Here is an 11,622-nt window from a genome sequence, read left to right as displayed (position 1 = left end):
GATGTGGCACCATTCACCACCTCTCTCGGGCCATGCAGCCAGTTCATAACCCAGCACAGAGTGCCCCTGTCGAAGCCAAGGGCTGCCAGCTTGGCCAAGAGTTTGCTATGGCAGAAGGAGTCAAAGGCCTTGCTGAAGCCCAGGTAGACTACATCCACAGCATGCCCCACACCCACCAGGAGGTCACCTGGGCACAAAAAGAGATCAAGTTGGTCAGGCAGGACCTGCCCCTCCTAAATCTGTGCTGGCTGGGTCTGATCCCTTGGCTATGCTGTAGGTGCTCTGTGATTGCACTCAGGATGATCTGTTCCATTATCTTGCCTGGCACTGAGGTCCTCCTTCCTCCCCTTCTTGTGGATGGGCACCATGTTGGCAGCTTCCAGTTGTCAGGGACCTCTCCAGTGAGCCATGGGTCATTACAGGACCAGAAACTCATGAAGAGCTGATGTGTACCAGAATTGGTCTATACAGAGAGACCCTAGGTAAAAACACCTCTAACCCAAGCACGTTCCTTATTCCAAGGGCAGTGAGATGGTGCCACCTGAACTACCCTTCATTACTGAGTGTGGAGGAAGCATATGGAGAGCTCTAGGACTGGGAATGAGGACGAAATGTTATTGTAGACTGCCTATGGCAGTAACATTGCCCTGCATCCTGTTAGGCAGGAAGCCAGGGAGCAATGCTTCAGCAAGAGGAGCTCTGAAAGCCTTAATTCAATTTGTACCCAGCTCAGTTCCACGACTGTCTCTTAGCTGCTTCAAATTACTTCATTTTTGGTATTAATCTCTATTAGCATCGAACTAGAACCTAAACAGCTTGAACCTAGGCTTCCTAGTGTGTCAGCTGAAGCAACATGCCTTGATCCAGTCTTTAAATCAGACTCTCTGACAGTGTAGGTGCCACAGAAACACAACAGTCTAAGCTCAGTGTTTTTATTGATGCTGCTTCATGACTTACTTTAAAAGCCCAAAGCAAACAATATCATGACAGAAACTAGGAATTAACCTGGAAGGCTAGAAGTACTAAAAGAATTAAAAATTCAGAGGTCTTCAGCTTTTTCCTGGCATTACACACTGCAATGCTATGCTGCAGCTTTTCAGCTGCCATGGTAGCATTTCTGCAAAGGAAATTCCCTCTTAAAGAGTTTTTAACAGAAGAAGCTGAACTTCTTCACTCTAATACACTGTGCACAGAAAATGCCTGCTTGCTACCTAAATGCATTTCTATTGTTGAGGCAATGGCCAGGACCACCACCACACTCAGAGGGAAAAATCCTGCACAAAACAAGGCAAGATGTGCTGAAATGAGCAATTGCTAAGGAACCTGTCCCTGGCAGAAGCTGTCTTCTAATCACAGGGCAATTAATTGTTATTTCATTGTTATATATCTAGGTCGAGGGACCTAGATAGGCTGGATGGGTGGGCAGAGGCCAACAGGATGAGATTGAAGAAGACCAAGTGCAGGGTTCTGCACTTCGGCAACAACAACCCCAAGCAGCACTACAGGCTGGGGCCAGAGTGGCTGGAGAGCAGTCAGGAGGAAAGGGAGCTGGGGGTACTGATAGATAGTAGGCTGAAGATGAGGCAGCAGTGTGCCCAGGTGGGCAGCAGAGCCAATGGCATCCTGGCCTGCATCAGGAGCAGTGTGGGCAGCAGGACAAGGGAGGTTATTCTGCCCCTGTGCTCAGCACTGCTCAGGCCACACCTTGAGTGCTGTGTCCAGTTCTGGGCTCCTCAATTCAAGAGAGATGTTGAGGTGCTGGAAGGTGCCCAGAGATGGGTGGTGAAGATGGTGAGGGGCCTGGAACACAAACCCTATGAGGAGAGGCTGGGGGAGCTGGGGTTGTTTAGCCTGGAGAAGAGGAGGCTCAGGGCAGAGCTCATTGCTGTCTACATCTACCTGAAGGGAGGCTGTAGCCAGGTGGGGTTGGGCTCTGCTGCCAGGCAGGCAGCAACAGAACAAGGGGACACAGTCTCAAGTTGTGCCAGGGCAGGTCTAGGCTGGATGTTAGGAGGAAGTTGTTGTCAGAGAGAGTGATTGGCATTGGAATGGGCTGCCCAGGGAGGTGGAGGAGTTGCTGTGCCTGTAGGTCCTCAAGAAAAGACTGGATGAGGCACTTAGTGCCATCGTCTGTTTGACTGGCTACAGCTGGGGGATAGGTTGGAGTGGATGATCTTGGAGCTCTCTTCCAACCTGGCTGATTCTATGATTCTATTTATGAGCTAAAGCATGGTGATTTATAGCCCACGCAGTTTGTTGTCCTAATGAGTGCAGAGCTTGGTGGTTTTTATTATTCATGGACCTTTAAAAAATGTGAGTTCTATGCTGAACTCAATAGCAGCAGCTGGGGCAGTAAGTTCCACAAGTTAATTACTGGTTGTGTATAAAGAGCCTTCCTTAAAATAATTGTATTTTACTTACATTTGCTCCTAATTTGCTTGAGTCTATACTGTTCCTGTCCTCTGTGTGTGGCTGCTTCCTCTGTAAGATTCATTGTTCTGCTTTAAATGCATCTTCAAAATTCATTGCTTGCCTCCCTTGTCAGTTCTGAGCCTGTGGATCCCTTTGTGCAAATTGAGTCTTTGTGTGACTGCTGGTAACACAAATACTTTCTCCTGCAGCTTTTCTTTGGCAGGGTTTTATCAACTCTTGAGGTTACAGAACTGTTTTGACCTAGCAAGGTGACCACCAGTGTGTTGGTAAACAACAAAAACTCAGGAAATCTTCCTAAATTCTCTTCTTTATTAGGAATTGAGCCCCTGAGCAAGGTGCTGGATCAGCCACACTTACACTGTTCTGCCAGATCTGTAACAATGAGGAAATAAATTGTCTCTGAGCAAATGCTACCTGACAGCACAGACTGAAAACAGTGTTTCACTGGGGCTCACCTCCCTCCCAGAGCCTTCAGCAGAGCCTCTTCTCTTCCACTGGTTCACCTGGCCCTCCCCTTTTTCCCTGAGGTAGGGGTCCTGTCTACTTCCCTGCAAGGCACAACTGCCAGGGACACAAGAGCAGTGCTACTCAGTGCCAAAACCACCCGTCCCTTCCGCATCCCCTTCCAGTGTTTCCTCAGAGAAGAAAGAGCAGCTCACCCAAGGCTGGGGCACATTCAGTGAATTCCCAGTCTTGTGCTAGGCCAGCATCACTCCACTCTTCCTCAGCTCACACTGTTTGATTTCTCACTTAAACACCTTAGGCATGGAAAACCTACTTCATTTATACCTATGCCTCACCACGAGCCTTCTCCCACACCACATGCCTGACCTCTGCCCATGCCTCCAACCTCCATCTGGTATAATCAAACAGGTTGGAAGAGAGCTCCAAGATCATCCAGTCCAACTTAGCACCCAGCCCTGGCCAATCAAACAGAACATGGCACTAAGTGCCCCAGCCAGGCTTGGCTTCAACACCTCCAAGCACGGTGACTCCACCACCTCCCTGGGCAGCCCATTCCAATGCCAATCACTCTCTCTGCCAACAACTTCCTCCTAACATCCAGCCTAGACCTGCCCTGGCACAGCTTGAGGCTGTGTCCCCTTGTTCTGTTGCTGCCTGCCTGGCAGCAGAGCCCAACCCCACCTGGCTACAGCCTCCTTTCAGGAAGCTGCAGACAGCAATGAGCTCTGCCCTGAGCCTCCTCTTCCTCAGGCTGCACACCCCCATCTCCCTCAGCCTCTCCTCACAGGGCTGTGCTCCAGGCCCTTCACCATCTTCATCACCCTTCTCTGGACACCTTCCAGCACCTCAACATCTCTCTTGAATTGAGGAGCCCAGAACTGGACACAGCACTCAAGGTGTGGCCTGAGCAGTGTTGAGCACAGGGGCAGAAGAACCTCCCTTGTCCTGCTGGCCACACTGTTCCTGATGCAGGCCAGGATGTCATTGGCTCTCCTGCCCACCTGGGCACACTGCTGGCTCATCTTCAGCCTATTATCTACCACAGAAAATCTCTCTGTTCTTTGTGGCCTTGAAGAATGGGCAGTAGAGCAGAACTCGGTTCAAACCAAGCAGATACAAATGCCACAGAGCGCTGTGCTTCCCAAGTGCTCTCCATTGCTGCTTGCAAACTGTGGTCCCAACCATGATGAGCACATCTGGGCAGATGCTCCATGCAAGAGAACTCCAGCACAACCACCACTCCTTGTCCTAATGCACAAATCACACCCAGCACCAAGGCCCACCCAAAATACTTTACTACAGGATTGTTGCAGAAAGCTCTCTCTGCAACTACCTGAGAGGAGGTTGTAGCCAGGTGGGGCTGGTCTCTTCTTTCAGGCACCCAGGGACAGAACAAGAGGATACAGCCTCAAGCTGTGCCAGGGCAGGTTTAGGATGGACATTAGGAAAATGTTCTTCACAGAGAGAGGATTGGCACTGGAATGGGCTGCCTGGGGAAGTGGTGGAGTCCCCATCTAGAGGTGCTTCAGAGGAGGCTGGATGAGGCACTTATTGCCATCGTTTAGTTCATTAGAAGGGTTAGGTGATAGGTTGGATTCAACGATCCTAGAGGTCTTTCCCAACCTGGTTAATTCTGTGATTCTGTGACATGCCATTTTATGGTGAGATGAGATGAGATGAGAGAAGTGCCAGTGAAACATGTTTGGAACATTATTTCCTAACTGCCATTATCCTCCCTGCTGGCTTCTCTGTTGAAAGTCTCCACCACACAGTACATCTGCCTGCAGCAGCTACTGCCTCTGCCTTGCTTCAGAAATAGTGATGAGACAACCTGTAAATACGTATTTGTGATGATATCACAGTAAATCAAATACCCATTTGGGCTAGACAGATCTCATCTTCTAATTCACTTGAAGTATTACAGCAGCTCAAGATGTAATCATGAGTTTTGCAGTACAGTGTCAGTCTCTGTTCTGTTCCCAGCCCATTCCCTGGACACAGTGATATCATTTGAAATTCAGCTAACATTTTTGAAGCTGTAGTTGGGAGTCTTCCTGACTGCACTGGAAGAACTCCAAAACTACAAAAGAAACAGAGAACTTAAAAGACATACTTCTAAAAAACCAAGTGGTCTAAATTAAATTAATTAATTTGGGAAATCAGGGGAGGGGAGAGGAGGGGAAGGGAGAGGAGAAGAAAAGAGAGGAGAGAAAGAGGAGAGGAGAGGAGAGGAGAGGAGAGGAGAGGAGAGGAGAGGAGAGGAGAGGAGAGGAGAGGAGAGGAGAGGAGAGGAGAGGAGAGGAGAGGAGAGGAGAGGAGAGGAGAGGAGAAGATGAATCCACCTTTAATTCCCATGAGGAGGTCACAGAGTTTATCATGTCCAAAGGTTTACCAGCTGGGCTACAGAAAACAGCAGGGAGCATTCCCTCAGAAAATAACACATCTTCCCCCCTTCTGTCAGGATTCTCTAATCAGCCAAACCCACTTTTTCAGTGTACCTAGAAAAGAAAGATACAGGATTGTGCCTTTCATTCAACTCCTTTAAGGCCTCGAACGGAACCATTAAAAAATTCACTCTACCTGCCTGACTGCTTCTCTCATCTCATAGAAGGTAGGAAAGCAGTTTATGTGTTTCCTTTAAATTTTAGTTCAGCAATTCAGGTTCTCTCTCTTTCTATTTCCTTCTTCCAGCTCAGAATTCCAGACCTGCATCTTGCCCTGTAGAAGCAATGCTGGTGGAGTACCCCCTTACTGCAGGAATGGGCCCAGATTCCAGCAGGCTCTAGGACTGTGTGTCTAAAAAGGGCTTAAGGATATCACCAGTGAATCCACGCACTGAGGAACAGCAAGGGCAGTTCTGAGGCCACTACAAAAGGCTCTCCAAGAGGCTCACTGCACAGGGCTGCTTTTGAAAATGGTTCCCTATTCTTGTCCTGTTTGTGACTCCTCTTTCCTCCATAATATTTGCTTGAGCATCAGAAAACTTCCTCTAGGAGGACATGCAGGTAGTTAGAAAGACCTGCTGTCTCTGGGAGGAGGAAAGGCAGGCTCAATTGGTTGTTTCTGAGGAAGAGACAGGGTTATCCTGGCAGGTGAATTAGTTGCTTGCCAGGAATCAGAGAATTGTAGAGTGGGATAGGTTGGAAGGGTCCTCAAAGCTCACCCAGTTTCAATCCCCTGCCATGGGCAGGGACACCTCCCACTAGAATAAGTTGCTCAAGGCCTCATCCAACCTGGCCTTCAACGTCTCCAGGGAGAGAGCAGCCACAAGCTCCCTGGGCAGCCTGCGCCAGTGTCTCACCACCCTCCCTGCAAAGAACTTCTTCCTAAAGATCAGGGCAAGATAGGGAAAGAGTTTCTAAGGAAAGCCTCAACCTTTAGCTTAAAATGTGTGGTGCAAAACCTAGGGATGAAGTTGGGCTGGGAGTCAAGATTTGAAGGCAGAAAGCATTTGTCGATGCTTGAGCAGGATTTGCAGAGGACAGAGGGGAAGAGTGGGCTGGCACTGATTACAGAGGGGAAGCCTGAAGGGCTTGAGGCACACAAAAGCAGTTATGTCACGCTTTCTTAGACACCACTAATGCCTCTGCATGAGCTGGGGAAGTCTGGGCACAAGGAGGTCCCAGCTGACCTAGGGCTAGGTGCACATTCTGGAGAGTTTCAAATCAGTCTTTAATAGGTCTGTCTGGCTTATCAGTGCCTTTAAGAGCTCAGACTGCAGATAAGCACTGCAGAGGGTGCACATCCAAGGAGATGTAATGAGGACTCTTATTTTTGCATTAATCTCTTTACAAGCTTCCTTTTTAACATCCTTGGAAGGATGACTCCTGCCTTGCCTCTGTGTGTGCATGGGTGTGTAATGTCTTCTTCATTCTGTCTGAGTTGTGAGCCATTTACACATAAGGCAGTCACTCGAATCCATTCTACACCTTTCTTTCAGTTTCTAGATGCACCACATACAAAGGGTTGCTCAGGAAGATGTCTACCTTCTTTCAGCAGCTTGGAGAAGAGAGAAAATGCAGTAGAAGAGAATACCTGGTGTTTTGCATAGCCACAGTTCTTCACTTTGTTTGCTACAGACATCTTTTCTCTTAAGCCTGTTAAGTTTATCTTGAGCCCATGGAACTGAAAAAAACTTGTCATTACAGGATTTGTGTTTGCTTGCTTTCAGCAGCAGAAAGATAATTGGAGGAGGAAACAATCTATTCCTCTTAGGAGTAATCTTCGGTATGAGCCAGTGACTGCTCTGTGGCCAGCAGTCTGTTGACCATTGTGGTCTGGCTGTGAGGAGATGTGAAGTTCTAAAAATCTCTGACCTCTTCCCCAGGCACTGATGCCAAGAGCATCATCCCAACTGCCAAGGTCTCCTCTTGTCTCCAGCATGACAGCTAGAAATAGAGCTGCCTGCTGGAACAAAGTACATCATGCCACAGCTCAATGCTTCCCCAGTAGGTGCCTGAAGTGACTTGACATGGTGGAAAGAACACTCAACCTGTCCAAAAGACCACAGCTACCTCAGACTGGACTATTACTAAGTGAGAATCCCAGCTTAAAGTCATCTTGTAGTTGCAGTTGATACTCCTCGACCACAGCCTCGTTATCTGCCCCTCAAAGTCCTCTCTGAGCACTTGCTGGATAAAGAATTGACTGGATGTTGGCATGAAGAGAGTGGTGATCAAGGGCACAATGTCCCCCTGCAGACCAGTGCCAAATGGCTCCCTCAGGGGTCAGTGCTGGCACCAGTGCTGTTTGACATCTTTGTCAGTGATATGGATAGAGGAATCAGTGCAGCCTCAGCAAGTGTGCAGATGGCACTGAGCTGTGTGGCACAGTCGACTTGCTAGAGGGCAGGAATGCCATCAAGATGGGCCTGGATAGGCTGCAGAAGTGTGCCCAGGCCAACCTCGTGAGATTCAACAAGGCCAAGTGTAAGGTCCTGCATATGGGTGGGTGCAATCCCAAGCACAACTCCAAGCTGGGTAGGGAATGGCTGAGAGGAGCCCTGAGGAACAGGACCTGAGGGTCTGGGATGATGAAAAGCGCAACAGGAGCCTTCAGTGTGAGTGCAGCCCAGACACAACCCTGTGCTGGGCTGCAGCAGGAGCAGTGTGGGCACAGGGCAAGGGAGGGGATCCTGCCCCTTGGCTCTGCTCTCCTTAGACCCCACCTGGAGTCCTGTGTGCACTTCTGGAGCCCCCAGCACAAGCAGGACATGGAAGTGCTGGAGCCAGTCCAGAGGAGGCCACCAAGATGCTCAGAAGGCTGCAGCAGCTCTGCTCTGAGCACAGGCTGAGAGAGCTGGGGCTCTGCAGCCTGGAGAGGAGAAGGGTTTGAGTAGACCTTGGAGTAGCCTTCCAGTATCTGAAGGGGGCTACAGGAAGGCTGGGGAGGGACTATTGACAAGGTCTTGTAATGACAGGACAAGGGGGAATGGGTTTAAACTGGCAGAGGGGAGATTTAAACTGGATGTTAGGAAAGGATTCTTTATGGTGAGGGTGGTGAGACTCTGGCACAGGTTGCCCAGGGAGGCTGTGGCTGCTCCCTCCCTGGCGGTGTTGAAGGCCAGGATGGATGAGGCCTGGAGTGACCTGTTCTAGTGGGAGGTGTCCCTGCCTGTGGTGGGGGCTTGGAACTGGATGAGCTTTGAGGTCCTTTCCAACCTAAACTATTCTATGATTCCATGATCTCCTCACTCCTTCCTGAAAGGTCCTGCAAGGGGCATCACAGGAGAGGAAGAGCAGTTCTGGGCTCCATAGAAGACTTAACTATCTGGGCAAAATGAACTGAGGGTACTGGGTACAAGGCAGGACACTTCTGCCAGTGTTGCCCATTCTACATTCTTTAACCATATGTTAGGAAAACCACAATGGCTTCCCAAGACTTGGACCACCCAAGTGCTTAATTGTGCATCTCAGATCAGACACCTCCTTTCCCTTGAAACAGATGGGACAGGGGAGGCCAACAGAAGGTATATCCTGTAGAAAGGACTGGAAACTCACGCATGCAAGAATGAAGTGACTTGCCCAGGATCACAGAGGAAGTCTGTGGAGAAGCAAAAGTGTCACCTAGAGTGACAGAACCACCCCCTGTTCCAGAAAGGGAAACATGGCCAGGAAGTGCTCAGAGAGAAGCCAGGAAGCTTTAGCTCCTGGCCACATACTGAGATTGTGACATTTTGTGGCCTTTGTGTGATGGTTCCAGTTTCCCAAAAATTGCCACTTGCTTTTGAGTGTGTACTGCTACCCTTTCAGCAAACACACCGAAACCCAGGAAAGGCTGACAGAGCTGAGGGCTTATTACTGTGGAACACTGCACTGGGGAGGTGCACCTCACTGCGGTCTGAAACCACTGATCTCCAGCCCCCTTGCAAATCTCTGCCAAGTCTTTACCCTCCTTTGGTCACCTATTTCCTCTTCAGTGTAAGCCAGTTACACTTGTTCTGCTGATAAAGTCTTTATCTTTCCTTCTTTCTTTGACCATGTTGGCCACCTTGACCTTGCAAAAGCGAGATGAAACACCACATGGGCCTAATGATTAAAATATGAGACTGCACATTCTGTCTTGAAATTCAGATGGCCTTATTAAATTGTTAAGGGAAAGCAGACAGAAATACAGCCTTTGTGTTTGACTGGGGACATGTATTATTTATGATGCAGAATGAATGACTGATTGCCCTGAATTTTGATATGTGAGGCAGATGAAGAAACGCTACCTCTTTATATTCAGTGCTACAGGAAAGTGGTTTCTTCAGGTCTCTGATGTGGGAAAAGCTGGGTTCTGGCACATTTCTTACGCTTAAGCTGCAGCTGAAAGGTAAGAAGGCAGAGCTGATTTAACAAGTACCTACAGGCATCTGCGGGGCAAATCTCACTGTATTTACTGGTACAGTATCAGAGCTGTATCTCCCTAGTATTTGCTGATTAAAACTTCATGCAATGGCAGTGTAGTTACTAACAAAGCAGAGATTGTCACCCTCGCAACTCACCTTTGGGGGCCACAGAGCTCTGCAGCTGAGCAATAGATTCATGTCTACAGCAGAATTCAGTCCTAAAAATCAAGCCACTGCTCTGATGCTGTGATTTTTCTCATAATGGCCAACAGGTGAATTATCTCTCACACCCCCAAAATGACTTCTAAAGCACTAAAGGCAAAGAGAGGAAAACTGTGAAAGTGTTTACAGTGAGAAAGGACCTGGGCCACCAACTCATATGCTCTTATCAATAATATCCTAAGTAATCACACTGTAAGCAGGTATTTAAAACCCATTTCCACTCCATTCTTCTTTTTTAACATATAAATTAGGAGGCTGACTCTATCTTTCAGTACAACTAGAGGCTTTGAGACTGTCCATCCCTTCCCTCCCCTTCTCCAGGAGTCCTGACAACAGGATCTTAGCTGTTTTGCAACCACTGCTATGCACAGCTCACTCCTTTTCCTATCATCCTTTCATGTCTATGTAGAGACAGAGCACCCACACAGATAGACTTGCACATACACACTCTAGGGACAAGGGTTTAAATGTAACTAGAGTTTACAAGGTGTTCTAAGGTGAAAAGCTTCTCATAACTGCTGACTACGCCTAAAACTTGTATTTCACCTTCTTATGCTTAGCATATCCTGTCTGTAAGTGCTGACAAATGAACAGGCTAGTCTTACACAGGTTAATGGCTTTCTGCTTCTGCATCTTGCTGAGGCAAACTGGAGACACCTGTGTGTAAGAAAAGGGCACTCATCACCAAAACAGAGAGACACTCAGTGACACACTTTTGATATCATGGCTTTATTCTCCTTCTGTAAAACAAGCACAGGGTAAATACTGTTGTAATTACTGTTGTAATGTCTTATTAAAATATCTCTCTTCTTTTATCTGTCCACTGCCAGTCAATGATAGATGGACTGTTTTGCTAGTCAACAAAAGCAAATGAAAACATCCCTCCTCTTCCACCAGATTTTGATAGCCTGATCCAGAGACATAACTACTACCCAAGTAATCTCATTGACTTTCGGCACCCTTTTGGCACAGCAAGGCACTGATTACCACAAGGGCTTTTCTACACAGGGGGGGTGTGTACCACTGCAAAGGCTGGGCTGCACAGAGTTGTAACTATATTGGTAAAGGGAAAATGGTATCAGGTCCCTAGGGTAGAAACAGTTATACCAGTATGAAGGTGCTTATTTATGTTGAAATCTTTATTTCCATACAAGCAGGCAATAAGACGTGCTGGTATAAAGCACCTGTGTGCTGGTAAAGGTGCCCTCAACAGTGGTTATATTGGTTTATCTATGTCAGTGAAACTCCTAACACCTGTGATGCAAATAGTTGTACCAGTACAAAACCTATGGGTTGAGCAGGCCTGAACAAAAACTTCAAAGGCAGACTCTACTTTTTTTTCCTGAATCCTATAAAATAAAGCATCTCAATAAGTAATCTGGCTGGATATTTCTTGAGCATGGTCTCAGACTGCCTTTTGGTGCTCAGCGGCAACCGTGAGTCGAACATTCGGCACCTGCCAGGCAGGGAGGCTTCCTGGTGTGCAGACAGTGCTCACTGGGAATTTTCCTTCTTGTTCTGGTTCTCTTCACTTTTACGCAGCAAGCAATACCCTGTGTGGAGATTCTGGAATGGGTTGGTGCTGAGTGAGGAGCTGTGCTCACTCGGGCTAGCCTAGTGCTGAGCTGGCACAGCTTTCCTCCCCCTGGAGCCGCTGCTTTGGGGCCAGTTTG

This window comes from Pogoniulus pusillus, chromosome 21 (assembly GCF_015220805.1).
Source record: "Pogoniulus pusillus isolate bPogPus1 chromosome 21, bPogPus1.pri, whole genome shotgun sequence".
NCBI classification, from domain to species: Eukaryota; Metazoa; Chordata; class Aves; order Piciformes; family Lybiidae; genus Pogoniulus; species Pogoniulus pusillus.
Note: the sequence above shows the minus strand (reverse complement) of the source record.